The sequence below is a fragment of the Vulpes vulpes genome, chromosome 14 (assembly GCF_048418805.1).
Source record: "Vulpes vulpes isolate BD-2025 chromosome 14, VulVul3, whole genome shotgun sequence".
Lineage (NCBI taxonomy): Eukaryota > Metazoa > Chordata > Mammalia > Carnivora > Canidae > Vulpes > Vulpes vulpes.
The window spans coordinates 12,866,593-12,892,807 of NC_132793.1; the positions used below are offsets into that span (position 1 = coordinate 12,866,593).

The following is a 26,215-nucleotide window of genomic DNA, read 5'->3' on the forward strand; positions in this document are numbered from 1 at the left end:
ACGACACCCCTAACTTGCACTAAGGCAGAGAAAAGAGATGCGGAGCTGCAAAGTGAGTGGCCTGGGACTTAGCAAAACCCTGGAGCCCAGCTTCTCCGGTTCGAATCCCGGGTCCGTCCTTTAACAAGTGTCTGACCTTGGGCCGGTTACTTGACCTCTCTGTGACTCGGCCTCCGTATCTGTGTTATGGGCGCAATAATAGTCCCCTTGTAAGACTATTAGGTCTACACGAAGTCGCCGGTGCCTACAAGCGCACCTAACCGCGGCAGCGTGTCTCCCCTCGGCAGCTCGGCGCCCTCTCTGCTGCTGCCCCGGGGTTGTCCGCTGGCTCCTTGCCCCCCCGGGGCAGCCCCGTCCCCCTCCGGCCTCTGCTGTGGCACTGGGGACCGTGGAAACCGCGGTGGACAGCACCACCTTGAGTCGGATTCCTCCCCTTTCGGAGGAGGAAGCCGGTTTCTCCCTTCTTTCCTATTCCCGGGCCATCTCCGGGCAACGGCAGCTCTTCTCACTTGAGTTCAAGTTAGTACCTCGGGAAGCCTCCGGGCGCTGGGCAGTTCACCCTGCGGTCTAGCTGGGGGCTCGGGCTGCAGCCGGCGGCTCCCGGGGCCAGGTGCGCGGGGGGGGGGGGGGGGGCGAGCCGACCGCCGGGCTCTCGGGCGCCTGCAGACCCGGGCGAGCCCCGGGGAGAGCGGACGAAGGAAAACGTCCCTGGACGAGCCTCTGCGAGGGGAGCGCGGCGCCGGGGCTGCCGCCGTCAGCCCGAGGCGCGCCCCTCCCCGCCCCCCCACTTTGAGGCCGTGCCGGGTCGGGTCTCTCCGCGAGGCGCCCCCGTCCGTCGCGCACACGCGCACACGCGGCCTCCCTCCCGCCCTCCCTCCGGCTCCCGGGCGAGCCCCGCAGCTGCTCCAACTCCGCCGAGGCGAGCGGGGCGGGCGGGGCGGTGAGTGTGCGTCCGGGCCCGGCGGGGGTGCGCGCTCGGCGGCGGGAGCGCGGCCCGCGGGTCCCCAGGCGGCGGCGGCCGGAGCTGCCCGGACCGCGCTCTCCGCCGCTCCCCGCGCGGGGCCGGACTTCGGGGCCCGGGCCGTGCGCCCCGGGGGGGACCTGCCGGCGCGGCTACGCGTGCAGCGAGCCCGAGGTAGCGGGGGGGGGGGGGGGGGGGCGCCGCGGGGGGCCCGACCTCCACCCCGACCCCCGCCCCGCCCCCGCCCGCCGCTCCGCCCCCGGCCCCGGCTCCGGCGCCCCCGCCCGGCGCGCGCTCGCCTTCCCCGCGCGGAGGCCAGAGGGCGGGGCCGGGGCCGGGGCCGGGGCCGGGGCGGGGGCGGGGCGGGGGCGGCCGGGGCAGCGCGGCCCGCGGGCTGGGGCGATGCGCGAGCGGCCCGGGCGGGGCGCGGAGCCGGACTTCGGCGAGGGCGGCGCGCCGGGGCCGGGGCCGGGGCGGGGGCGGGGCGGGGGGCGGCGGGGCCGGTGCGGGGGCGGGGGAGGCGGAGGGCGGGCGGGAGGCGCGGCGGCGGCACTCGCCGGGGATGCGGCGGCGGCGGCGGCAGCAGCAGCGGCGCGGAGTCCCCTGCGCCCCGGGGCCCGGCCGGGCTGCGGCAGAGGCGGCGGCGCCCCGCGCGGGGTGAGGCCGGCGGGGCCGTGCGCGCCGGTGAGTGGGGCGCGCGGGGCCGGGGCCGGGGCGCGGGCCGGGGTGGGCGGGGCGGGGCCGGACCCCAGGTGAGCCCCTGCACGGGGGGGGCGGGGGGGGGGTGCGGAGGCGCCGGCGCCGGCGGGCCGCGGGGGGTGACCCGGTTGACCCCGCCGGCGGCCGGGCGGGCGGGCGAGGACTTGCCCCGCGGCCCTGACCCGCGAGGCCGCGCGGAGCGAGCGCGGAGGGCGCCGCCGCGGGGGGGGGGGGGCGACCCCCGCGAGCGCAGGGAGCGGCGGACCCGCTGGAAGCCGGAGCACGTGGGGCTTGTGCGGGGGGACCCGGGAGGCGCCGGGCCGGAGCTTCGCGTGACCGGGACGCGCGGACAGGACCGAAACGACAAACTTCCTCCCAGGCCGGGTCAGAGCCAGTTCTCCTCGCCCTGTGCGGTCCCTCCAGGCCCCCGAGGCCTGCAGAAGGGACAGTGGGGCGATTTCTAGGAGTGCGCTTTTTTTTTTTTTTTTTTTTTGCTTTCCTGGATCTTTTTTTTTTTTTTTTTTTTTTTTGGTTTTTTGATAATTCTTTATAGTAGTTCATTCATTCGTTCTGCAAGCGTCTGTGGAGTATGTCCTCGGGCCCGGAACCCCCGTTAGTTCCAGGGAAAGGCGATGACCAGGATCTAGTTCCTGATCCCTTCACTCCGAGAGCAGCCTAGTAAAGAGATACGGTCCTACATACGGAAAATGTAAAGAGACACCCGCAAATCCTGGCGGGGCGCAGTGACCTCTCTGCAATTTCCTACCAGCCCAAAGACAAGACCCGGTCGCCTGCACCCAGTAGGACGACCCTCAGCCGCCTCTTCCTCCTTCCTGACAGTTCTGCATCCTTCCCTGCCCCCTCTCCTCTCTCTCCAGCAGCTTGTTTTAATCACTTTTTGAGTTAAAAGTCAATATTTAATTAACCAAGTAATTACATTCAGCTTACGCTTGAGTCTGGGTATTTGCACATCTGTGCATGCCCGGGTGTCCACCCCGGCCCCCTCCATCCGCCCCAGCCTCTGCCCCTCAGTGCCACCCTCCCTTCCTTTGGGGCAGTGAAGGGGAGGCTGCTCTTGAGCGGGTGCTCAGGTAGGATGGGCTTTCCCTGGAGGACACCAGCGTCTCTCCCCAGAGCAGCAAGAGTCACTCTCATCTCGCGGTTAGTAGTGAAGGGGATTTCTTACTGCATCTCCGCTACCCATCACGGAACCACTGGAGGGCTTTAATTAAATGAAAGCCATTCCTACGTGTGTAAAGGGGGTGGGGAAGATGGGCTGGAGACCACTCACCTTGTAAGGGAAGTTCTTCCAGCTTTTCTTGTCCTGATCCTGGAGAACACTCATCAAAACAGCTGGTCCAGGGGTGTGGGTTAGTATTTCTACTAAGCAGTTGGAAGGGCACCCATCTCCGTGGACTTTTGCACATGAAGGATCTGCCTTCCTTGGGCCAAGTTTATGTACATAAATGCCCAGTGTTGACATAACTGCCAAGGCTGAGAGTCATTGTGGGTTTGGTGTTTGGGCTTTGCATATAGTTTTGAGGTTTTTTGAATTCGAATTTATGGCTTTTTTAAAACCCCTAATAACATGTTAAGTTTTCAGACTTAAGGATTGAATACTGAGTTAATTGTAAAAAGCCTGGGCTTGGAGGAGGCCAGTGTGGCTGTGTGTGTGTGTGTACGTGTGTGCATGTGCTTGAGTACGCACACGTGTCCCCTGCCCAACAGCTCTGTTCAGCCGTCATCCCAAGGACCTCTTTAAAGTACAATTGCACACCCTGCGTGTGCCTTTTGATTTGGGAGGTGACATTTCCCTCTTCCTTTCCCTAGGTGGGTTTAATTTATCTGCCTGGACATGCCTCAAGGGGGCAGCTCCTGGTCTCCTAAGTTAGCCGGCCTGGAATATCACCCAAGTCTGTTCTTAGTCCTCCAGAAAGAAAGCCTTGTCTTCCAGAAGAATAGCAAAATTCCTAAGCAGCTTGTAGTTCACAGGAAAAGCTTACTCTAGACTTAGGACGATAGATAACACCTATGCAGGGTTTTATAAGCCAAACACTGATCTAGCCCCCATTACCTAATAACTCACTTAAGTCACACAAAAACCCTGTGAGCCAGGTCCTGTGATTTTCATCATATTAAAGAAGAGGAAATTGGAGGCACAAGGTTGGTGACTTGCTGACAGTTGATCAGGGGTAGAGCCCAGTTATAAGGGGCCCTGAGTTTCCAGGGTCCACTCTGACCCACTGCACTCTCCTCCCTCCATGCCCTTGGTCTTTCTTTCCCCCAAGCGTCAAAGAAGTACATGCTCAGTGAAAGAAAACACATTTAGACAATAAAAGTTTGAAAGGGAGAAGCCCATCAGTAATCCTACTTCCATCGAAAAATCCCCACGATTTGGGGGAATCTCAGATTTGGTTCGCGGGGAGGGCTTTGCCTGGCAATGTTTCCTGCCAATTCGCACACACACCCCTAGTTAGAAAGCAAAGGGGCAAGTCAAATGTGGCTGATAGAAAAAAGCATGACATCTGAGATGAAGGTTTCTGCCCGCTGAAGGCACAGTGGTGGGAGGATTAAAATTCTAGAGGTGAGGCCCTCTTGTGGTTGGAGATGGAGTCACATTGGCCTGACCCTGGAGAGGTGGCCCTGAGGCTCCCAGTTTTGTAACAGGCCTGGGCCCTAGGTGGCTGGTCCACATTGGAAAGGGCCGCCTCAGTGCTGACCTGCAGGTGAGGGCGGCCTCACCTGAGCCTGCCTGCCTTGTGATGAGCCCTGCCTGCCTTGTGATGAGCCCTGCCTGGGGAGTCTGCAAGGCCCCTGATCGGATTCAAGACGCTCCCTAATTGGAAGATCATTAGGATCGTTATAATTAATTGACATCCTGATAAATGGCGTGATTGCCTAATTGGGATGGTTGCTAGGGAACTAGGCCTCACTTGGAACCCAGAGGGGAAGTGGCCTTGGGCTGGCTGCAGTCCGGTGTTAGGGTTACACACCCAGCAGGGAAGGGGGGGTGGGGAGGCAGGGCACAAAAGCAGCCTCCACCCGCATCTGTCGGTGTTTACTGAGCAGCTGCTGTGTGCAAGTCGCAAATGGAATATCAGGGGTATTTTCATAAAAGGACTGTAAAGTAATCAGGGTCCTTTCTCATACGCAACAGAAAGAGAAAAAAATCTCAAAGCAGCATAAGGTCAAAAGAAAGGGACATGTTGGCTTTTATAACCAAAGAATGCTCAGGTAACTCTAGCTTCAGGCACAGCTGGGGTCAGGGCTCAGATTCTGTGATGAGTATCGGTTCCTCTGCGTTTCTGCTCGTCCTTCCACGGGGCTCGTTTCCCTCTGGCTCCAGGGGTGGCCAGGCTCTGGCTCCATGGCTAGGGGAGCCAGACTGCCTGGCTACCTGCCCAGCTGTGTGATCTGGGGAGTATTAGTTAACCTCTCTGTGCCTCGGTGTTGTCATCCAGCAAATGACGAGGATCGTAGCACTTATCTCCTGGTTTGTGGTATAGGATGAAACGAGATCATCAATGTCAAGTGCTTAGCACGGCGTCTGAGCTCGGCAGGCTCTCAGTGAACACTGGCTGTTATCATAATTGAGGTGTCCGGGTTGGCTGCTGAAGAGCGGTCCTCTTGTCCTCTCCAGGTCAAGCCCAACAGGAAAGAACAAGCCTCTTTTCTGGAAAGCCCATCCTCGCCCAGGCGTCCCTCTGAGGGGACTGGTGTATGTCATGTGCTCACACCACACCAATGCTGGCCGAGGGAATGAGTTGGCTGGGCTCCCGGGCCCCACCCTGGAGCTGTGGAGAGAGAGACTGAGCCCCCGAAGCCCTGGAGAACATAAGTTAGGGGGATCCCAGTGAAAGGAAGCCCATTGCAGGGGAGGCAAATAGCCAATACCTACGATGAGGGGAAACGCAAATGTGGTCAGATGGACCTGTTGCCGTTTCAGTCAAGGTTAGGGCAGCGTGGAAACATCTGCTGGGTGGGCAGTGTCCCCTCCGTCTCCACTGGGATCAGCAGGCACTGGAAGCCTGGCTTTTCTGCTTTAGTGTCTGAAATATACAGCCTGGCCTTGATTCTGTGTTTTCTGGTGGCCAGGGGCAGTGTTTGCCCACCCTCCCACCATGAGAATCCTCTGAAGATATTTGTTTAAAAAAAAACACAAAATCCTGGGCAGCCCGGTGGCTCAGTGGTTTGGTGCCGCCTTTAGCCCAGGGCGTGATCCTGGGGACCCGGGATCGAGTCCCACGTCAGGTTTCCGGCATGGAGCCTCCTTCTCCCTCTGCCTGTGTCTCTGCCTCCTCTATCTGTTTCTCAAATAAATAAAATTAAAAAAAAAAAAAATCCAGACCCTGCTGATCAAACTCCCAAGGAGGGCCTTGCCTGCTGGAGAGTGAACCAGAGTAGCCCATGTGTGTCCTGCCTCAACAGGGAGGCTTGGGAAAGGGACCCCGGGGGATGCCTATCTTGTCTTCCTGCCTGATGCAGGGGCTGTCAGGGGGCAGGGGAAATGCCCTGTGTGAGGTTAGGGGTGAGAAGGCATCAGGAAACTGCTGTCCAGAGCAAGAGAGCCTTCCTTCTATTTGTCCACGCACACATGTTTATTGAGCAGCTGCTATGTGCCAGGCACAGGTTAGGCATCCAGATGAACAAGAGAACACCTGCTTTGTGGGACTTACGTCCCAGAGGATGAAAAGCAGATAATACATATACAAGCAAAGCCGACAAATGAGACTCTTTTGGGAAGTGACAGGCTCTACAGTGAAAAGAAATAGCCAAATAGCCTATGATGGAGAATTGGCTGTGATGGGGGAGGGGCGGGGAACAGGCTCTGGCAGGATAACCTCAGGGGAGACCTTTCCCGGGATGTGACCTCTGAGCTGTGACCTAAATTTTGAGAATGGGCCAGCCTCAGAAAACTCTGAGGGAAGAGCATTCCAGCTAGAGGGAAGTGGAAGACAGGAGTGGCCTGAGACACCTGTTCAAAACACAGAAACCTGGTGGGGAGGGGGCAACAGAAGATGAGGTCAGTGGGGAGAAATTTAGATCTTATTTCAAAGGAAAGGAAAACCGTTGAGTTTTAAGCTAGGGAACGATATGGTTTGTGTTTTAGAAAGATCTTCGCGGCTCTCCTGGGAGGGATGCTCTGCATCCCAGGTGGCAGCTGGGACAGGTGGGTGGAAACTGATCCTGGCCTAGGTGGCCGTGCTGTCAGCGGACATGGAGTGAAATAGGTGGATTGGAGCTCATTTTGGAAGCAGGGCCAGCAGAACTTTCTGGTGCCTTCCATGTTCAGAATGAAGGAAAACGCTGTGGCTTCTCAACCAGGGGCAATTTTGCCGCTGCGCACCCGCCCCGGGGACATTTAGCAATGTCTGGAGACATTTTTGGTTGTCACACCTGGGGAGAGGTTGCTATAGGCATCTAGCAGGTGGAGGCCAGGGCTGCTGTTAAACACCCCCCAGTGCACACAGGGGCCCCCATGACAGATAATATTGACCATTGGGCCAGGGAACCAGAGGCGATTAGACCACCTGCGGGGCATGGGGGGATGATCCAGAATTAGTCATGGCATTGTTGGGTTTGAGATGACATGGGGGTCTGAGCACTCAGTGGCTGTTGTTTATATGAGTCTGGGGCTGGTGGCCTAAGTCTGGGAGTTTTTGGAGCACTGATGTTATTTGAGGCCATGGGACTGGGATCGTCTGGGGAAATGTATTTTGTTCTCTAGTATGGTCCCCTCCTCCCACCATGCCTGTCTTGCATCTATTTGATGAATTTCTTTCGCACACCCCACATGCTCACCTCTTTATGATACTCCTGAGAAATTCCCAAAAGCCCAGGCTGAGCCTCCACTTGTCCATCTTCTCATTGCTCAGTGATTAGCAGACACTACAACAGATGCCCTTGGGGATCTAAGGTCAAGTGGGCTCTTGGGCCTCGCAGGCAATATGGTACCTGCTTGGTACTTCCTGTTGGCGTGGTCTTCAGAGCTTCTCCTCCAGTCCAGACCCAGACTAAATAGAATTCTCTCTAACCAGAGACCACCGCCATTTTGAATTCTACATAATCTCTTAATACGATTCCAAAACATATGTTGTCCGGTGGCCCTGGCCTCTGACGTGTAGCTTTGTCTTATGAAAGCCTGGCTCACTGCTTTGTTATACCTGGGCCCTGCTTGCAACATAGGTAGGTTCTACCCCAAACCCAGAGTCATGAGTAGGTCTTGTGAGTGAGTTGATGGACAGGGCCATCCCCCTGGGACCATGAGCAGTACCCAAGATGTGTTTGGCCAGGTGGAAGCCAGATGCATTAGGTAAAGAATGTTGCCAATAGACTTTCTCATTGGCTCCCAGTCAGGGCCGCAGTGGGTGACTTGACCCACCTCAGCTGCCAGAAGAGAGGAGCTTTTTGAAAAGAGAATGAAAAACAATTAGTTCCCAGAAGTTCAGGAGATGTTCATGCTCTGGTGAAAATCAGCTCATCCAAAAGCTGCATTTCTGATCTGCTCTAGAGACAGACACTGTCCACAGACTTGTGAATGCAGGTCACTCTTCTGGATATTTCAGGGAAGAGGAAATCCTACTACAACAGTTCTCAGTGGCTTAGAGTCCTAATCATTTGAATGTGAATCAAGATGTATTCACTGCAAGTAATAGAATTCCTGGCTGAGAGTGGCTTGTACAATAGAAACATTAGTTCTCACTTAACAAGAGTCTGAGGCAGGGGAGCCCTGGAGGCAGTTTGTTTGCACAATAATGTCTTCAAAGACCCAGGATCTTCCTGTCCTCTGTTCCTCTGTCCTCCTCCTGTCTCTGGCCTTGCTCTTCATGGTCTCAAGATGGCTGCTGCAGCTCCAGACATTATATCTCCATTCAAAGTGAGAATAAAAAGCAGGACTCCCTGCTGTTTGTCTTTTAATCAGAGAGCAAAATCCTTCCAAGAACACCGTCACCCCAGCAGACTTTGCTTCATGCCTCATTAGTCCAGGCTTGGGTTTTGTACCTCACACCTAAGCCAAACACTGGCAGAGGGAAATGGGCTTTTCATTTGACTTAACTCAGGGGTTCCCAAAGTGAGCAGATCCGACACCCTCTTCTTAAAGCAAATATTTTTGGCATGTTTACCTGAAATAAATTCACAGATAATAGAACCTATCTGCACATCTTTTAACTGATCAAATACTCCGACTGTAAATTAAAGGAAGACCAAGAGGGAAGTGAGTTAGAGGAAACCATATGTATGCTGATATCTTAGACACAGCTCCACTGGAAGACCAATGAAGCAGTCAGAGGCCCACACTAGTGTGGGATCACATAAATCTGACAGGTACAAACGCAGTAGGGTATGAACATGTGGTTTGGACAGCTCAAATACCACAAGTGCTACAGCCATAAACAATGTGATTTGCCCAAATAGTGAACAATTTCGCAAAACTTCTAAACAAAACAAACTGCAGTCTTCCCTCCGTTGGCTTAGTGGTTGCATTCCCAGAACATTCAGTGTAGAGTAGAACCAGGCAAAACATCTCTTGTGTTTATATGTGAAATGGGGTTCATCTCTGAGGTCAGGTAACTGACCGTAAAAGCTCTTTCACGTGCACGAGCATCTTGTGGGACATTACAAAGTCGTGCTGGAAACAGGGCAGCTCTTCACGGTGGGGAGCGTTGCAAATTATCCAGCATCCCTGCATGGCCGCCAGATGCCAGAAACATCCCCCAGTCACTGTGACAACCAAAAAAAAAAAAAACCTCACAAATTCCTGTGAACACCCCTTTGGGCTGATTTCACCCTTGTGAGAACCGTGGGCTTAGACTAATGCTGGTTTATTGCCAGGACGGGGGTCTATCCCCTTAACAAAGTTAGGGTCCTGTAAACTGGGAATGACTTTGGGGTGGGGGAGCACCCACAGCTTCTGCCTCAGAGCTGTCCCAAAGCCCCTCTTTCTGCTTCTTACTTGCTTTGTAGACACCTTCCCATGATGTCCTAGTCCCCTCGGGTGGCACAACCCCATGCGGTTAGCACGGACCAGCCTCTCCGGCAAATGGGGTCATGAGTTCTTGGGTGCATCCGGGTATCAGTGGGCTTCCACCTGGGGAGGAGATAATGAAAGTACAGAAGACACATCTCGGAGGATCAATAGGTCCCAGGGGTTAAGAGGATGCTCTTTGGAGCCAGACCTCCAGCCCAGCCACTCAGTAGCTGGGTGGAGCTAGCTGGCAGGTCACAGAACCTCTCTGAGCCTCAGATCCCTCTTCTGTAAAATGGGGATGATGATAGTTAGCTTCCTGGCAGCCTCCCCACCTCCGGCACTCACAGTGAGACACGAGTACAGTGAGTGGGCACATGGAAACTGCTTCCAGAAATCAGGCGTCATTGCTTATACTTGTAGATCGTTTTTAGCTTTTTTTTTTTTTTTAATTGAGGTGTAATCGACTTATAACAATGTACTAGTTTTAGGTGTACAGCGTAGTGATTTGACATACGTACATGTTGTAAAATGATTATTACATTAGTTTTAATAGCCATCATCACCCAGTTAAATGTTTTTCCTTGTGATGAGAATTTTTAAGATTTATTCTCTTAGCAACTTGCAAATACACAGCACCATTAACTACGGTCACCCTGCTGTACATTGTGTCCCCGGTTATCACCGGAAGTTTACACCTGTTGACCACCTTCACCCATGTTGCTCACCCCTCACTGCCCACCTCTGGCAGCCACCAAATCCGCGTATGAGTTCCGTGAGTTTTGTTTTAAGATTCCGCATCTAAGTGAGCTCACACAGGGTTTGTCTTTCTCTGACTTATTTCGCTAAGCACAATGCCCTCCGGGTCCATCCACATGACCGCAAAGGGCAGGATCTCCTCCTTTCTCCTGGCTGAGTAATATTCCATGTGTGTGTCTATACACCACCTCTTCTCTGTTCGTTCATCCTTTGGTGGATATTGAGGCTCCTTCCGTGTCTTGGCCGTTGTGAGTAATGCTGCAGCAGATATAGGGGTGCAGGGATCTTTAGTGATTTCATTTCCTTCGTCTAAATGCCAGAAGTGAAAATGCTAGATCATAGGGTAGTTCTGTTTTTAATTTCTGGTGGGGGAACTACCCTCTGCTTTCCACACTGCTTTCTTCTTAGCATCTCGAAGTGCTTCTGCGCCTCCTTCCGTGACCTCTCAGCCACCCTGTCCACAAGGAGGGCTGAGACCTGCCCCCTGCAGAGGATGGAGTCCAGCTCAGAGAGACGCCGCAAGTAGGCCAGGTAACTAGAGCCTGAGCGTGAGGCTTCCTGACCGTATGAGGTCCACTGTGTCCCACTCCCCACCCTGTCCCCACCCACCCCACACTTAGGCCTCAATCAGGCCAGCTCAGGAGGGGAGCAAGCCTTGGGGACCCATCCGTAGGGCCCCGAGCCCCTTCTGGGAGCCCAAAGTGGGCTTGTCACCACGTACTCAGGAGATGCTCATAAGCTGAGCAGGAGTTCATAATCAATCTCCAGGGCGGCACCCAGGCCACACCCAGACCAATTAAATCAGTGCCCCAGGGTTGGGGCTGGGGCATCAGGATATTTTAGGGCTCCCAAGTGACTCCAGTGTGCAGCTAACACAGGAAGAAAAGGTGCTGGATGGGATGCCTTCTGCTAGGCATTTCTGCAAATAGAAGGTAGCAGCTCCTGTAATAAAACCGTCCTCCTGGTGGCCTGTTGTACCTATAGGAAAGTCCAGACTCCTTGGGGTAAGCTACCCTGCCCTGCACCACCTGGCTTCCGCCCCCAACTCACACCCCACTCCTCCAAGCTTATTACACTGTCACACTGGCCTCTTCTCTGTTCCTTGGCCACATCCAAGTTGTTCCAACCTCAGGGCCTTTGCACTTGCTGTCCCCTCTGTCTGAACATCACAAGTGTGGCTCCTTTTGATTCATTAGGTCTCAGCTCAAATGTCACATCCTTAGATAATGCCTAGAATGACACCTGTGTTATGTTGATCGCACCACTCTGGAATTAACTCAGTGTACTTGCTTATTTGTCCTTTGTCCTAGTAAGCCCCGTGGCCACAAAGCCAGGTCTGTCTCGTTCACTTCTGTATCCCCAGCACCCAGAGCAAGTCCCAGTACTCTGCATGCTTGGGAGATATTTTTTGGTTGAAGAAATCTGGAAGGAGGCTTGAAGATGCTCTGCTGGGTCTGAATCTAGAGTTCAGGGATCCGAGCTCAAAAGTGACTGCTGAAGGCAATGGAGTCAAAACCAGTGTGTCACTTGCAGGAAGCAAAAGTGGGAGTGGGAAGAGTTGCCTTTGCACACTCCTCAGTCCCTGGACCTTCCTGGCACCCCGTGCAGGCCAGAGCTGGGATCCATGCTGACATTGCTCAGAAAGGGGCGGCCATCCCCCTCAGGCCACAGCAGGGGCATCAGACCCTGTGGAAGGGCCTGCGGAACCCTCCGCTTCTGACTGGTCTCAGGCCACTTGGGATGTACATGTTAATCCATGAGATCAGTGACGTGAGGTTTCTGCAGGTGCCCTGTCTCTGCACCTGCATTGTCCCCTCCGGAAAGGAGCTGTCACAGCTCAGGAGACCTGCCTCTCTCTCCTCCTCTCCTGAACTCACACCCCTGAAAGCTCACGTTTCTACACACCAGGCAATGTTCTAAGTGCCCACTCAGGAGTATGCCCACTCCGTGCCACGGGCTGTGTCCGTCCTTTCACGCTGCTCTATCAACACCAGAGACTAGCAGGCTTGTATGCAACAGAGATTTCTCACCAAGGTCACGGTGCCAGCAGATTCAGAGTCTGGTGAGACACCACTTCCTCGTTCACAGATGACACCTTCTCGTGTCCTCATGTGGCAGAGGGGCAAGGGAGCTCTCTGGGGTCTATTTTATAAGGACACTAATCCCATTCATGAGAGCTCCCCCCTCATGCCTCATCACCTCCCAAAGGCCCCACCCCCTAATAGTATATCATATTGGGGATTAGGTTTCACCATATGAGTTTTGGGGAAACACAAACATTCCATCTATAGCACAGAGACCCTTTAATCCCCATTTTCCAGACAAGGAAGGTGGGATGCAAAGAAGTCTCCCCGTGTTCTGTCCTATTAGAGAAGGAGGTCACAGCCTGGCTAAGCAGGGCCTGCGTTCAGCTCACAGAAGCGTTTAACCTACATGCTGTTTTGAACATATTTTAAAGTTGTCAGATCTTTTAAAAATTGTGAGATTTTTACATTTTAAAAATCAGAGTTTCTAATTTGGGGGGGGGGTGGGAAGGGAAGATGGGCACATCTGGCCGCCTTGAGTTCCATCCCCACCAATTTTAGGTTCACCACTTTGCCACAGTCCCTCCCGTTCCCTGTTGTCTGAAGCTGCAATCAGGCTCACTTGCCACTGGTCATTGCACTTGCCCTGCTGGTCTCATCGTGGAGCAGTATTTCTTTGTGTTCTTAACGCCTCTATCAAGAGTGTAGAGTGAGAGCTGGAGAGAAGGGAGCGTGTGGGTTTTTCTTTCACTCACCCACTTCATTTAGGTCACCTGCCTGGCCCACATGGACATTGGAGTTCACCCTCAGCCACAACACTTTGTTCAAATCAAATGGCCACATTTCTAGAGACCATGCATTGCAATTTTGTTTATAATAATAACAGGAGTCTAATATCTCTTGGGTACTTGTTGCCAAGCATTTGGTCATCACTACAAAGCTTTTGATCAAAGCCTATTATCATCTCCATTTTGTAATTGAGGAAACTGAGGCACCATGTGTTGCCCCCACTGGAATAGGGGCCCCTTAAGCTTGTTCATCTTCATACCCCTCGTGCTCAGATGACTAGCCGTTTGAAACCATGATTGAAAGAATGAATGAATGAGGTTCTCCTCTAAGTGTTCATCTGATTAAAGCCATTGGCCCCTGGAGACCAAACATCTTGATTCATCACAGGTCGTTTGTGATACTCCAGTTGGAGGAATGGGCTCTAATCAGTGTCATTCAAGGCCCTTTGGTTGTGTTTCTGGTTGTGACAGATCACCCCCAGCTTGGTGGCTTAAAGCAACATTGTAACAATTCTGTGGGTTGCCTAGTGGTTCTCCTGCTTCCTATAATATCAGCAGGAAGATCCATAATGGCTAAACTCAAATGGCCAGCCCCTAGTGCTGGTCACCAGGCAGGAGTAAACTGGGGCCATCCACTGAATCCTCCATCCTCCTCCATGGGCCTCTGCCCACAGCTGCTTGCACTTCCTCACAGTATGGTAGTCTCTGAGCAGCATGGCTCCTAGAAACACAAAAATGAAAGCTGCCAGGCCTTCTAAGGCTTTTGCTTAGGAAGCTCTAGGGCCCCTACCCCCTCGAGCAGGAGTTGCTGGAGAAGGGGTTCCAATGGGACAGATGCACCCCAGCTTTTTTCTTCTGCCCTTGACACTCCTTTTAAAAGTCAAACGCCTTGTGAGAGTCTGATTGACCAACTTTGGTCACATGGTCACCGCTGGGTCACATGGCAGGAAAAAGTGACACAACCTGGCAGGGGAGAGAAAAATCCTCAAAAGGAAATTGGGTTCCTAGGATCAAGAGAAGGGGACCAGATGCTGGGCAAAGTTAGAAACCACCACTCAGCCCCTGAATAAATGACACCTAGGATGAGAGATTATCATTTTTGAATAAGTAGCTGGAAGATGGATGGATGGATGGATGGATGGATGGATGGATGGACGGACGGACGGACGGATGGGTAGAGGAATGATGGAATGCGTTTTTTAAAAATCTAGTATAAGTAGAATGCCCAAGGGGCACCTGGATGGCTCAGCCAGTTAAGCATCTGACTTTTTATTTCAGCTCAGGTCAGGCTTTCAGGGCTATGAGATTAGCCCTGCATCAGGCTCCAACCTGGGTGTAGAGCCTGCTTAAGATTCTCTCCCTCTCTCTCCTCTTTCTTTTCCAAAAAAGAAAAACGAGAATGCCCAAGTCTCTGGTCTCTCTTCCAGGTCAGGGAGCCCATAACCCAGGCACTGCTGGGGGCCGAGAGCCCTCTTTATGAAACAGAATCAGCTCTCAGAATCCCTGCTGTGCCTCAGCATCCTAACCCCAAAGATGGGGATAATCTGAGCTGGCTCCTGGAAGGGAGAGCATGTGCAATAATGAGGGAACCTCCAGCACAGTGAGTGTGCTCCCGCCTCCTCAGACCCCACCCCGCCTGGACACTGGCAGCCAGCTCTCGCATCTTCTCTTGCAGCCACTGGACACCCGGTGACACCCTGTGAGTCCCTCAGTGTGGTGAGACTGCCAGTGGGAGAAACTGAGCCAAGCATAAAGAGCACCTCTAACCTATGGCTTTTCTCCCCTCGGCAGTCTATTTCCAGCTGCTGATTGGATTGCACAGCATGCCAGGGTTGGAAATGGACCTGTCATGTGAAATTCTCTCGACTTGCATCTCTAAATTTAGTGAGTTATTTGGGAAAAGTTGCTTCAGACTCCTTCCCCCGCCAATGAGTACAAGCTTCTCCAATAATTGTAAGCGCCGGGCCGTTTCCAAGGTGAGCTAATGAGACGCTCATCTGCTGATAGCAGGGGCTTGATGGGTGAGGATGGCGCACATGGCTGTGGATTAGGTGGAAAGGGAAGAAATAATTAGATTATTAATACCGGGTGGCCAAAATAGATTCCTATCCCTTTATGTTCTTCTCAAAGGGAACTATAGTCTCTGAAACCATAAATATGTGTCTTGTGGGGGTAAACTGTACTGAGAAAATGTAGGGTTAAAAAATAGGGGACTGGAATCCTCAGTCTCAGCTGAGGCGTCTACACTGAGAGCCAGCCCACAGATAGGGGTGAATAATGACTCCGTTCAGGTCCAACTTTATTGCTTTTGGCCAAAGGCCTTTTGCAGAAATAACTTTGTAACTTGCTGCCAGGGAAGCTTTTGTCCACAGCTGAGACAAAAGAACAAAGAACAGAGGTGGGAATTTCTGTGTCGGATGCCCATTTCCCCTAAACACCTAGCAAGAACAACAGGTGTGGCCTGGAAGGTGTGGGCTGGGGGAAGGTGAAGTCCAACCTCCTCTGTGGCAGGCTGCCACTCCTGTTCCCTCCTCCTGCCATACTGGTGTTTAGTCTGTTCTTCAAGCAAACTCATTCCTACCTCAGGGCCTTTGCACTCGCTTTTTCCTTTGGTTAGAAAGCATTTCACCTGTAAGTGGCTTCTTACCACCTCTGGTCTCACCTCAAACATCACCCATTCTTAGAGGCCTTCCCTGATTTACTCTCTATCCTGTCTCCCTGATGGTTCCTTCAAAGCTCTTGAAACGACCTGAAACTCATCTTTGTTATTATCTGTCTCTCCCAGCAGGATGTCAGCTCCTTGAGAGCAGAGGCCTGGCCCACCCTGTGTTTGTGGTTTCTTCCGAGCATCCTGCGTAGCACCTGGCACATTGTAAGTGCTCAGGAAAGATCACACAGGTTTGAAGGGTTGCAAATAGCCCTCCAGCCAAGCTCCAGAGGAGCTTCGTTTGGTCTGCTCGGTATTTAAAATGTAGTGAACGTTTTCACTTTAAGAAGGATATTTCCAGTGGGGTCGAGTCCTCACCCTGCAACCTGTTCCTTTAGATCCAGACCATGTCACTGGTTTCTCCTGCCTCGCCCCTGCAGACATTTGAGTTTGAGGTTCCACTTTAGACAAAGGCCACTGCAGACAGGTGTCTCTCTCCAGAGATAACCAGATAATATCCGGGCTTCTCCTGAGCCTAGGCCGTGGGCCAGCCCACTGGCTCTGGCCAACCCAGTCCCATTGAGTGGATGAAGGCATGGTTTCCAGTGGGCAGGACTCTGTGGTCCTCATCTTAGGGGCCGTGTTTTAGGGGGTCATTCCATAAATGACATGGAATTTCACTGTGTTCTCTTCTGAGTCATCAGGGAAGGAGTCCCCCTAACCCCCCCCGCCCCCTTGTGGTCTTCAAGGAGGCCTGCTCCCCTTGCAAGAAAAAGGTCAGTGCCCTTGGCAAGCAAGAATCCAACTACAATGTGATTGAATTTGTTTCTTTATGTTGCTATCCATTTATGGCAGGGATTCTGCCCTGGGGCGATTACGTTCCCCCGAGGGAACACATGGCAATGTCTGGAGATGTCTTTGTTGTCCTCAGTTGGGGGTGGATGCTACACACATGTCACAGGTGGGGGCCAGGGAGGCTGCCAGACACCCTACAATGCACAGGCCAAAGAATGGCCCAGCTCCCATTGTCCGTGGAGCCCAGATTAAGAGATTCTGGCTTAGGGCAAGTGGTGCTTGCTCCTCATGGAGGGAGAAGCCTTCCTTTGTAGATAAATTTGCTAAAATTGGAAAGGGAACAAGCTGAAGAATCTGGCACAAGTTGAGAGTGCAGGTGACACACAGATCTTCTGAGACCTTGCCACACAAGAGCGGGAGCACGGAGTCAAAGTGGGTCCTGTCGGTGATTGTGGGCCAGGTAGAGTAGCTGCGTTGTCTGGGCCAAGTTCTGGAAGGCTGGGGGACGTCTGTGGCTCTTACCCGGCCTAGCATTGTCAGTGCCACCCCTCATCCCAGACCTGGTCCCCGGCCCTAGCCCGGCACCCCTCAGTTTAAGGCATCCACTTCCAACAGGTCAGCCCCTGCCATGGACACAGCGGCCTCCCCTTCCGGACAGCTCCCATGGGCACAGTGTCTCTGGGCTCCGAGGGCCAAGGGGCAGGCCTCTGGAGTGTACCCCTCTTACCACAGCAGGTGGGAAGGGGGGCAGTTAGGGCCAGTTCCCCAAAACCAGGTCCCACACTTCACTTGGGGTTTCTGGGTTTGTTGGCGGCTTTCTTTCTACTTAAAAACAAGGAAGGGGAAGTTTTATTTTTTAAGTGGGAATTCCTGTTTTCCATGCCAGTATAATAGGAGAAGCCCCATTCTCTGAAGTATGGGGCGGGGGTGGGGGTGCTTCTGTGGCTTTCCACGTCCAGCACAAGCTTTTCTCTTTGCTCCCTTCAGAAGCAGGACAAGCAGGACTCTGGCCCTGACACTGCTGATTGAACCCATTTGAATCATATGAGACAGAGGAGTGGGGTCCAAGGAGCCTTCAGGTCCCCCGGGGCCTCCTGAGGCTCAGGGATCTCGGAACTGGGCGTGGGCACAGACTCCAAAGCTTGCCAGACGCAGACACAGAATCAGACTAGGTTCAAGTTTCACTTCCTAGAAGGGGTGATGTGTGCTCTCGAGAGGCCCCCATGGCTCTCCAGGAGGTAGCAGGACCCTTTGTGTTTCCAAGACGGCCGCAAATTAGCCTGCTCGCTCATCTACACCGTGATCTTGACACTCCTCCATGGAAAGATGGGGTCCCTTGTCCCCTCCTTTTGAACCTGGCCAGTCTTTCTTGTGAATGGCCTGTGACAGATAGGATGTGGCGGGAGTGGCCCTGGGGGACAGCAGAAATGAGTTCAGTTGCAAAAACTGAGGCAGCCCTGCCCATTGCTGGGACACCCCCCTCCCGAGCCACAAGGTGACCCATAAGAAATCAGACCCCCCACCCTGAGGCCACCATGCTGGGAGGAAGCCCAGGGCACACAGGGAGGGGCCCCCTGAGGTCCTAGCCAACTGCCAGTAGCAGCCACCAGCTCTTTGGTCATTTCAGCTCTGGCTTCAGACATTCTAAAGCAGAGACCAGCTATCCATGCTGTGTCCTGTAAAAAAAAAAAAAAAAAAAAAGATTATTCTCCTGCTAAGGTTGAAGATCAGTTGTTTCACAGAAACAGTCATCAGAGCACTTGGCATGTACCAGTCTACCTCCTTTCAATCATTCATTCATTCGACAACATCCAGAATCTCACATCTTGCCCCCTCGCTGCCCCTCTCCTGGTCCAAGCACTGTCCAGGCAGCTGTCCCACTGGCCTCCCTGCCTCCACCCTCACGCCCTGCAGTCTGTTCTCCACACACAGCCAGAAGGATCCTGTTAAAACCTACATCCAATCTCAACACTCTCAGGCTGGAACCTTCCAGATCTTCCTCTCGCTCCAAATATTAGCCTTCCCATCACTCAACACTGCAGCCCTGCTTGCCCACTTTATATGTCTCAGGCTCCCCGGCACGCTCCTCTCCCAGGACATTTGCTCTTGTTTTTCCCTATGCCTGGAACACCGTTCCCCTGAATATCTTCAAGGCACGTTTCTTCACCACCTTCAGGATTCTACCCAACTGACACTGCCCCCCCCCCCCCCCCCCCCGCCATTTAAAGATGCAGCCTTACCCTGACCAGCACTTCTGGCCTCTCTCTCTTGTCTCACCCTCTTAGGACTCATCACCTCATGCCTGTGATTTATTTTGGTGTTGATTCATAAAAGATTGTTTATTTCTGGGTCTCCAGCATGTAGAACAGGGCCTGTGCATAGTAGGTGCTCAGTAAATATTTGTTGACCAACTGTAAGAATTAGCACCCAGGCTGTGCCAGGGGCTGGGGCTATTTAGAAAAGAGACAGCCCAGGGTGCCTGGGTGGCTCAGTCGGTTGTGTGTTCAACTCTTGGTTTTGGCTCAGGTCATGGTCTCAGGGTCCTGGGATCGAGCCTTACGTCAGGCTCCCTGCTCAGCACAGAGTCTGCTTGAGGATTCTCTCTTTCTCTCTCCCCATCTGCCCTTCCACCCACTTGCGTGCGTTCTCTCTCTCTCTCTCTCAAATAAATCTTCTTTTAAAATCCTTTAATAAGGGCCTGGGTGGTTCAGTTGGTTAAGCGTCAGCCTTCAGCTCAGGTCATGATCCCGGGGTCCTGGGATTGAGCCCCGTGTTGGGCTCCCTGCTCAGTGAGGAGTCTACTTCTCCTTCTGCCTCTGCCCCTCCCACCATCCATGCTCTTTCTCTTTCTCAAATAAATAAGTAAAATCTTTTTTAAAAAGTAAGGAAAAATCCTTAAAAAAAAAAGAAGAGACAGCCCTACCCCTGCAGAGCTTCCAGTAAGAAAAACAACCCCCACAAAATAAAGACCAGAATAGAAGAGTGCATGAAGAATCACATGTTGTGATGAGTGTTCTGAAGAGAACAAACCTTGGATGAGGCCAAGAGTAACAGGGAGTCCTCCTTCCAGGAGGGCGGCCAGGGAAGGCCCCCTCTCCACCTTCAGACTCCACCTATCCCATACTGCAGGGCCGTGCCCAGGGAACAGTCTGTTTGGCTTGGCAGATGAGGAAACTGAGACCAAATTGGGACCAGAATTCATGACTCCCACGCCCACGTTCCTTCTGCTTTTCCACACCACCTTTTTCTTATCGGTTGACAAATAAGGATGAGGAAAGTTTGCCTACAGTAAGGCAGAGAGTTGGGCCCGGGCCCAGGCCGAGGGCTAGCAAGCCGTGTTGTCAGGTCTCTCTGCACGGAGGCAGGAGGCAGCTGGGAAGCCACCTGAGTCAACACTCTGTCTCCAGCTTGCTCTACCATTTGGGTTCATTCGGTTGCAAGTGACAGAGAAAGCAACTTGGCACAACCTAAGAAACAAAGAATTTGATTCATGTCCCTAAGGAGTCAACGTGTGAGAAAGTTCACCTATGAAAGAAAGAAAACTGCTCAAACTAGTCAAAGGAAAAAAAGGAATCTCTTGGCACCCACAACAAAGAACCCAAATGTAAATCTTCTTCTTTCAGGCTTAGCTGGATCCAGGTCTCAAATGTTTCAAAACCCAAGTATGTTCCATTTCTCTGCTCTGTTTTCTTCCACATGTTGGCTTCATTCCACCTCTACATGAGGCAAGATGGTGTCCATCTTCCCTCACCCTCATGGTGGAAGGACATGGAGCAAGTTAGCCAGTTGAAAAGGGTACGTAGGCATCTTCTCCTAGCCAGGCCAGGGCACCTGGATTACTCTGGTTGGCCAATCACTGAGGAGGAGGAATTGGAAGGCTCTGATTGGCTCAGGTCTGGATCCCATAGTCTAGCCTTGGAGCTCTGCAGCTGGGGCATAGTTTGAACCTCACGGACTGAGGATTGGGGAGAAGATCCCCAAATGAAAACTGGATGCGTTATAGAAAGTATGTTAGCCCAAACCCAACCAAGAATGCTAGCCAACATATATTGGGCACTTACTGTATACAGTCCTAAAGCTCTAAAGGATTCACAGGCATTAAGCCATTTCGTCTTCACAACTCTGTAAATGCTCTTACTGGCCCCACTTTATAGATGAAGACACTGAGGCCACAAGAGGGTAAGTTACTCCTCCAACAACTCGTCCGTAGTAGAGCCAAGATTGGAACGCCACTTCTCTGGCTTGTTCCCGGCTGCATTTTAGCACGTACCTATCTGCTTGGCTTTCTCCACTCTCTCAGCTCCATCAGAGGAGAGGTCTGTGTCTGGGTTTTTTCACTGATCATGAAACAGTATTTGCACATAGATGCTCAGATACTCGAGCATGTGAATTACATGGCCTCTCAAACACCGCTCACTTTACATATAAAACCTTGCGACGTTCAGCCTTCCAGCTCCTTGAATATATTGTTTCTGAGCTTCCGTTGAGCTCTAACTAGACTCCGTGGTCCCATCCTAGAAGTTCACTGTGGTTTGCCATAACTTCGAGTCCTGACACTTCTCATTTTTGGCTAGAGTTTTTCAACTCCAGCTTTTGACCTGACTCCTTAGAATGTCAGCTCCCTGAGGGCAGGGACTTTTTTTTTTTTTTCCCCACTGCTTTATCTGCAGTACCAAGAACTGTGCCTGGCACATAGTGGGTCTTTGAGAATTTCTTGTCGAACGAACAGTTATACAAGCAACGGGGTTCTTAAGCCATTCTCTCTATGCCCTGATTTCCTTTCCAGATCCTGAGCCCTTGTCTTGAAATTTCATCTTTGCTGCCTCCCTTTGAAAGACCCTTCTCTTGTCCTGTGTCCTGCTCTGGAGAGCTGGCGTGCTTCTCTACCTCCAGCTGGACTTCCAAGACCAGGCACAGAGAACCACCAGATGTCCTGGCCCCAGGCAGGAAGACAAGGAGAGTCTGTGTCCATAGGTTACAGGAGCTCCTGTCCTTTCTTTGACAGCCCTGGAGAGGAAGAGAGAAGCCTGGAAAAAGCCTGAAGCCAGGAAGAAGGGGAGACACCAGAGGAGTGTAAGGTTGAACAGATGTGCTTGTGTCATTTCCCTATCTAGACCACTCCTGGGCTTGCGAGGTTCGAGACCACGCATTTCCATCCTTCCCACTCTGCCTGCCATTTGCTCATGCCATTTCCCGTGCTAGAAGCACCCTGTCTTCCCCCCTCTTCAGAAAAACCCTGTGGGTTCTTCAGAACTTTGTTCCTCTTACTTAGGAAGAGGAACTTAAACTTTACCTTAAACTTTATCCTGTGAGACCTCCTCCAGGCAGCCCTCTCTGACTGCCCCCCCCCCCGACCAGCACTTTCCCCCCTTCTTCTTTCTGTTTGTGCCATACGCTTAACCTCAGCTGCTTGTACCATTCATGGGTCTCCAAGTGAGCACAGGGGTCAGGTTGAGGCGCTGGGGTCCGGCCGTCTGGGTGCACATCTCAGCTGTGAGGTCCGCTTGCTTTACCTACCCAGGGCTCTGCAGGAAGCAGGTCGGGCCTTCCAACAAAGTTGTGAGCAGTGTTAAGAAAATGAGTATTCAGATCCCGAGGGCTGGGGACGGTGGGGAGCATTGGTTGGCACCTGGAGAGAGCCACCCACGGGAGCTGCAGCCCCCAGCAGAGCAAGAGAAGGATGTGGTCAGCTCCCAGCACCTGGGCAGGGAGGACGGATGCCTGGCAGTGACCCCCCCTCCCACTCCCCCAGGGCCAAACCCCACCAAGAGCCAACTGCTGTGGTCCATCCAAGTGAATCTCCCAGGGCGCGGGGAAGCCCGCCCAGAGAGAGGATGGGGAGGAGGTGAGCCAAGGTGGAGGCAATAGCTGCTCCACCTCCAAACTGCATGACCTTGGGCAAGTTCTGGAAACTCCCCGTGCCTCGGCTTCCTCATCTCCAAATAGAACATCCGACTCCGAGCTGTAAGGGTGACTGTAAGGGTGACGGAGCTAACGGGAAGAGCGCGGAGGGATGGGCGGGGCCTGTCATAAGTACCCGCACGTGGTATTATTCATTCTCCACCACCGTTTTTCAGGGGAGTTTGCTGGGCTGGGCCTGGTGCTTCCTGTTGGAAGAGATTCCCTGAAGCAGCTGAGGGTGCCTGTCTGCACGAGGCTCAGCCCGCGTCCCCGGCAGCGTCCCCAGCAGCCCCTCGGAGCCTCCCCCTGCGGGCGGGGCTGGCACCCGGCCGCCCGCTCCCACGGTTCCTCCCCGCTCCCTCCCATTGGCCAGCCCGGGTCACATGTCTGCCTCTGGACCAATCACTGGAGCCAAGGAGACGGAACGTGCTGATTGGCTCTGCCTGGGTCACGTGTTCCGCCCCGGAGCCCGGCTGCCCCTGCCTAGCCCAGTAAGGGGGCGGCCGGGACCCCAGCCCCCCTGGAGGACCTCCCGGGGTTGGGGGGGGCCAGTGGAATGCTTTGCTAGGTCAGGAGTTGGGGACACGGATGTGAAACCTGACAAAGATCCTTGGCCTCGGGGAGCTGACACCCCAGTTGGGCTGGAGAAGGGGGGGTGACCCATAAAGGAAAAGGTAAAATCCATAGTTTGCCAGAGGTGGTCAGGACTAGTGGGAGGGGCAAATATTTCTGTGTTAACCTGTTAAGACAAAATGTAAGCAATGACCGGAAGGAGATGAGAACAGGGCCTTGAAGGTAGCTGGAGGAAGGCTCCAACCAGAGGGAACAGCAAGTGCAAAGGCCCTGGGGTGGAGACATGCCTGGCATGTCAAGAAACAGCACAGGGGCAGAGTGGACAAGGGGGAAAATGGAAGAGGATGAGGTCAGAGGGGGATAGGCACACTGTGTAGAGTCTCATTGGTCCTTTGGAGGGTTTGGGGTTTTATTTAGCATGAGATGGGAGCCCTCAAGGCTTTTCAGTGGAGGGCCTTCCTGATTTTAACAGGACCCTCTGGCTATTTGCTAGAAGGTGGAGAGAGTAGAAGCAAGGAAACTACTTAGGAGGCTGTTAGGATACAGGCAGGACTATCCTACCACCTAACGCTGTGCTTTGCACATACTAGGCCCTAAATAGAGATCTGTTAAGTAAATGAAGGAGGACGTTAGTGGTCGGGCTGTCCACACCACCTGCCCCAGCACACGGGGCACCTCTCCACACTCTACAATCCCTTTCCTCCCTTCTCCCTGAGGCTTCTTCCCTCAGGCAGTGCCTTGTTCTGCCTCGGGCCACGTCCTCTCCCACTCCCTCAGCTGCCTAATCATTCCCAAACTCCTCTTAGCTAATCTTGTTGGCAATTTAGGGATCCTCAGAGAAGACTACCATCTGGGTCTTTCTGGACAGGCCTGAGCGAGGTCCTGGGAGCTTCCCCAAAGCTGTGGTGTGTGGGGCAGGGAGGGGTCATTGGGCCCCCTGGGACTTGTTCCTCTCTGCAGATTAACAGATAAGTCTAGAAGCAGGAGTGATGTTTCTGAACACGTGGGACATTAGACATTTCCGGAGCTGTCTTCCTGGGCTGGAAGGCCTGTGCCAAGGGCTATGAGAAGACACAGGACAAAGAGAAGGCGCCAGATGGGCCTTGCAGCGAGCTGGTGGGAACGAGGGGAGTATCTGAGGGACAGTCAGCACATCCGTCCGCTGTGCTGTGCAGATTCACCAGATACTCTCCGCGCAACCACTTTGAATCTTTTACCAAGAAGGGAAAAAAATGGAGGCAAAAATCCCTTGTGTCATTTTTAATTGATTTCTTCAGCATCCAGAGAGAGGTTGGCACAAGGCCAGGGGAAGTCAGAGCTGAGGGAATTCATCAAAATTCGACCTGCTGATGACTTGATCTGATGAAATAATTAGCTCCTGTTACTCTCTGGTCTCCAGTCACAGAGCTTTGACTTCTATCCAGAGGGGGAGCATCCTCGCTGGTGGGTTATGGTTGCCTGGGAGCAGGGAGTGAAGGGGACTGCGGTTGAGGGTGGGGAAGGCTCACGAGAAAACCAACATGGGTGCCAGGAACAGTCCAGCTGACCGCGTCTCCCAGCTCCACCCACCATCTGGTCCAGAGCTCCCAATACAGGCCGCAGCTGCCAGCTCCATACCTCCCTCTACATCGCAGGCCTGGAGCCCAAAAGACCCTCAGAGGACACCTGGCCACCTGCTGCTCCATTTGGCAAATGAGGAAGGAAACTGAGGCTGGGAGACTCAGGAACTTACCCAGTAATCTGGTTGAGCCAGGCTGGGTTTGAACCCCGTCTGCCGCTTATTTGACCATGTGTCCTGGAAAAGTACTTTTAATTCTCTGCGCCTCGGCTTATCCAAAAAATGGGTATAATATTGATGGGTAGAAATGCAGATTAAACATGAAATGTATAGAGCAGGGGCTGGAATGTTGCAAGCTCTCAACAAGCATTTGCTGTTACTGTTTCTGGTAGAAGAGATTTGGGGGACATCCCTTGGAAAGTCTCTCGATGTTATTTTAGTGCTTGGTGTCTATCTGAAGGCGCATGGATGTGTGTTTCACAAATGAAGGTGGGCCGGTTGAGGCATCAGTTCGAGTGCAAGGCACAAAGCATCCTGATGGGTTTCCCGAGGCAGGTGGGACAGGGACTGAGAAACATGATTTAGGAACCACCCCATGATTGGGGGTGATCCACGGACCGATTCGAGGTGGAACATGTCTCCTTTTCGACCCTCTCCCAGCTTTCCACTCCCTCCAGCAGAAAGTCTAATGTGCTTTGACTTCTTTCGACAGCTAAAGAGAGAGCGTGTGCAGGTGGGAAAGCAGGTGGGCACAGGGCTCAGCTTGGATCCTTAGGAAGGAACTAGAAGCTGTGAGCCTGAGTAAGCATGTCTGCTTTCTTTCATTCTGTGTGAGTTAGTTTGATGGAGAAGGGGATGCCCATTTTCCACTTACCCTTGGGTAGAAAGTTTGCTTTTTCAAAAACGTGTATTTGTGTTTTTATTTTTAAATGAGGCCATTTCACAGTGGAAAGGTTGTGCAGATTTAGCAGAAACGGGGGCTGTGGCACCTGAATGGAGGCGGTCGGGAAATGTGGGTCTAGGGGAGGGGACCCGCTCTGAGTAGTCAGGGGAGCAGAAGTCAGACCCCCTCTGCCGTTTGCTCCCTGGGGGATCTTAGGATGGTGATTCAGCCCCTGTCTTCTCAACTTGAAAGTGGGGACAGCACTCGTCCCTGTGTGTGGGGTGGTTGGGAGTGGAAGAGACTCTGCAAGCAGAGTGCCCGTCACAGCCCACCCACAACTACAGTGACCGTCACCCGAGAATGGTTTACTCTGTGAACGATGTGTTCCGGGTCATTCCCTGTGGTGGGCTGTGGTTTCAGCACTCTAAATGAACCCATTTCATCCTTCATAGCCATTTTATAGATGAGGAAACTGAGGCACAGAGGGGTTAAGTTATTTGCCTGGGGTCACCCAGCAAGTGACGCCAAAGTCCACATCTTAACCGTTGCCCAGTGCAAGATGCTGAATAAGCAGTTGAGGCAGTGGCTCTGGCTGCCGAGAGGTCGTGAGATGGAAGCCGTGCTTGCCCTCGGGTCCTATGAAAGTCACGGTTCCCAGGTC

General features: G+C 53.2%; 1 protein-coding gene across 29 annotated transcripts in view; it reads left to right on the plus strand.

Moving 5' to 3' along the window:
• Nucleotides 1-226: 226 nt before the first annotated feature.
• SULF2 (sulfatase 2) overlaps nucleotides 227-26,215 on the plus strand; it is a 117,709-nt gene continuing 91,720 nt past the window's right edge. For 2 of the 29 annotated variants that reach the window (XM_072735642.1, XM_072735660.1), the window contains exons 1-2: nucleotides 989-1,135; nucleotides 21,426-21,712. The gene's annotated coding sequence lies outside the window, so the exon portion shown is untranslated. Of the gene's footprint in view, nucleotides 611-662; nucleotides 941-987; nucleotides 1,136-1,508; nucleotides 1,646-10,793; nucleotides 10,917-14,875; nucleotides 15,174-15,982; nucleotides 16,070-21,425; nucleotides 21,718-26,215 lie in introns of those variants that run through there. The other 27 variants (XM_072735652.1, XM_072735663.1, XM_072735657.1 and 24 more) reach the window with 25 other exon arrangements.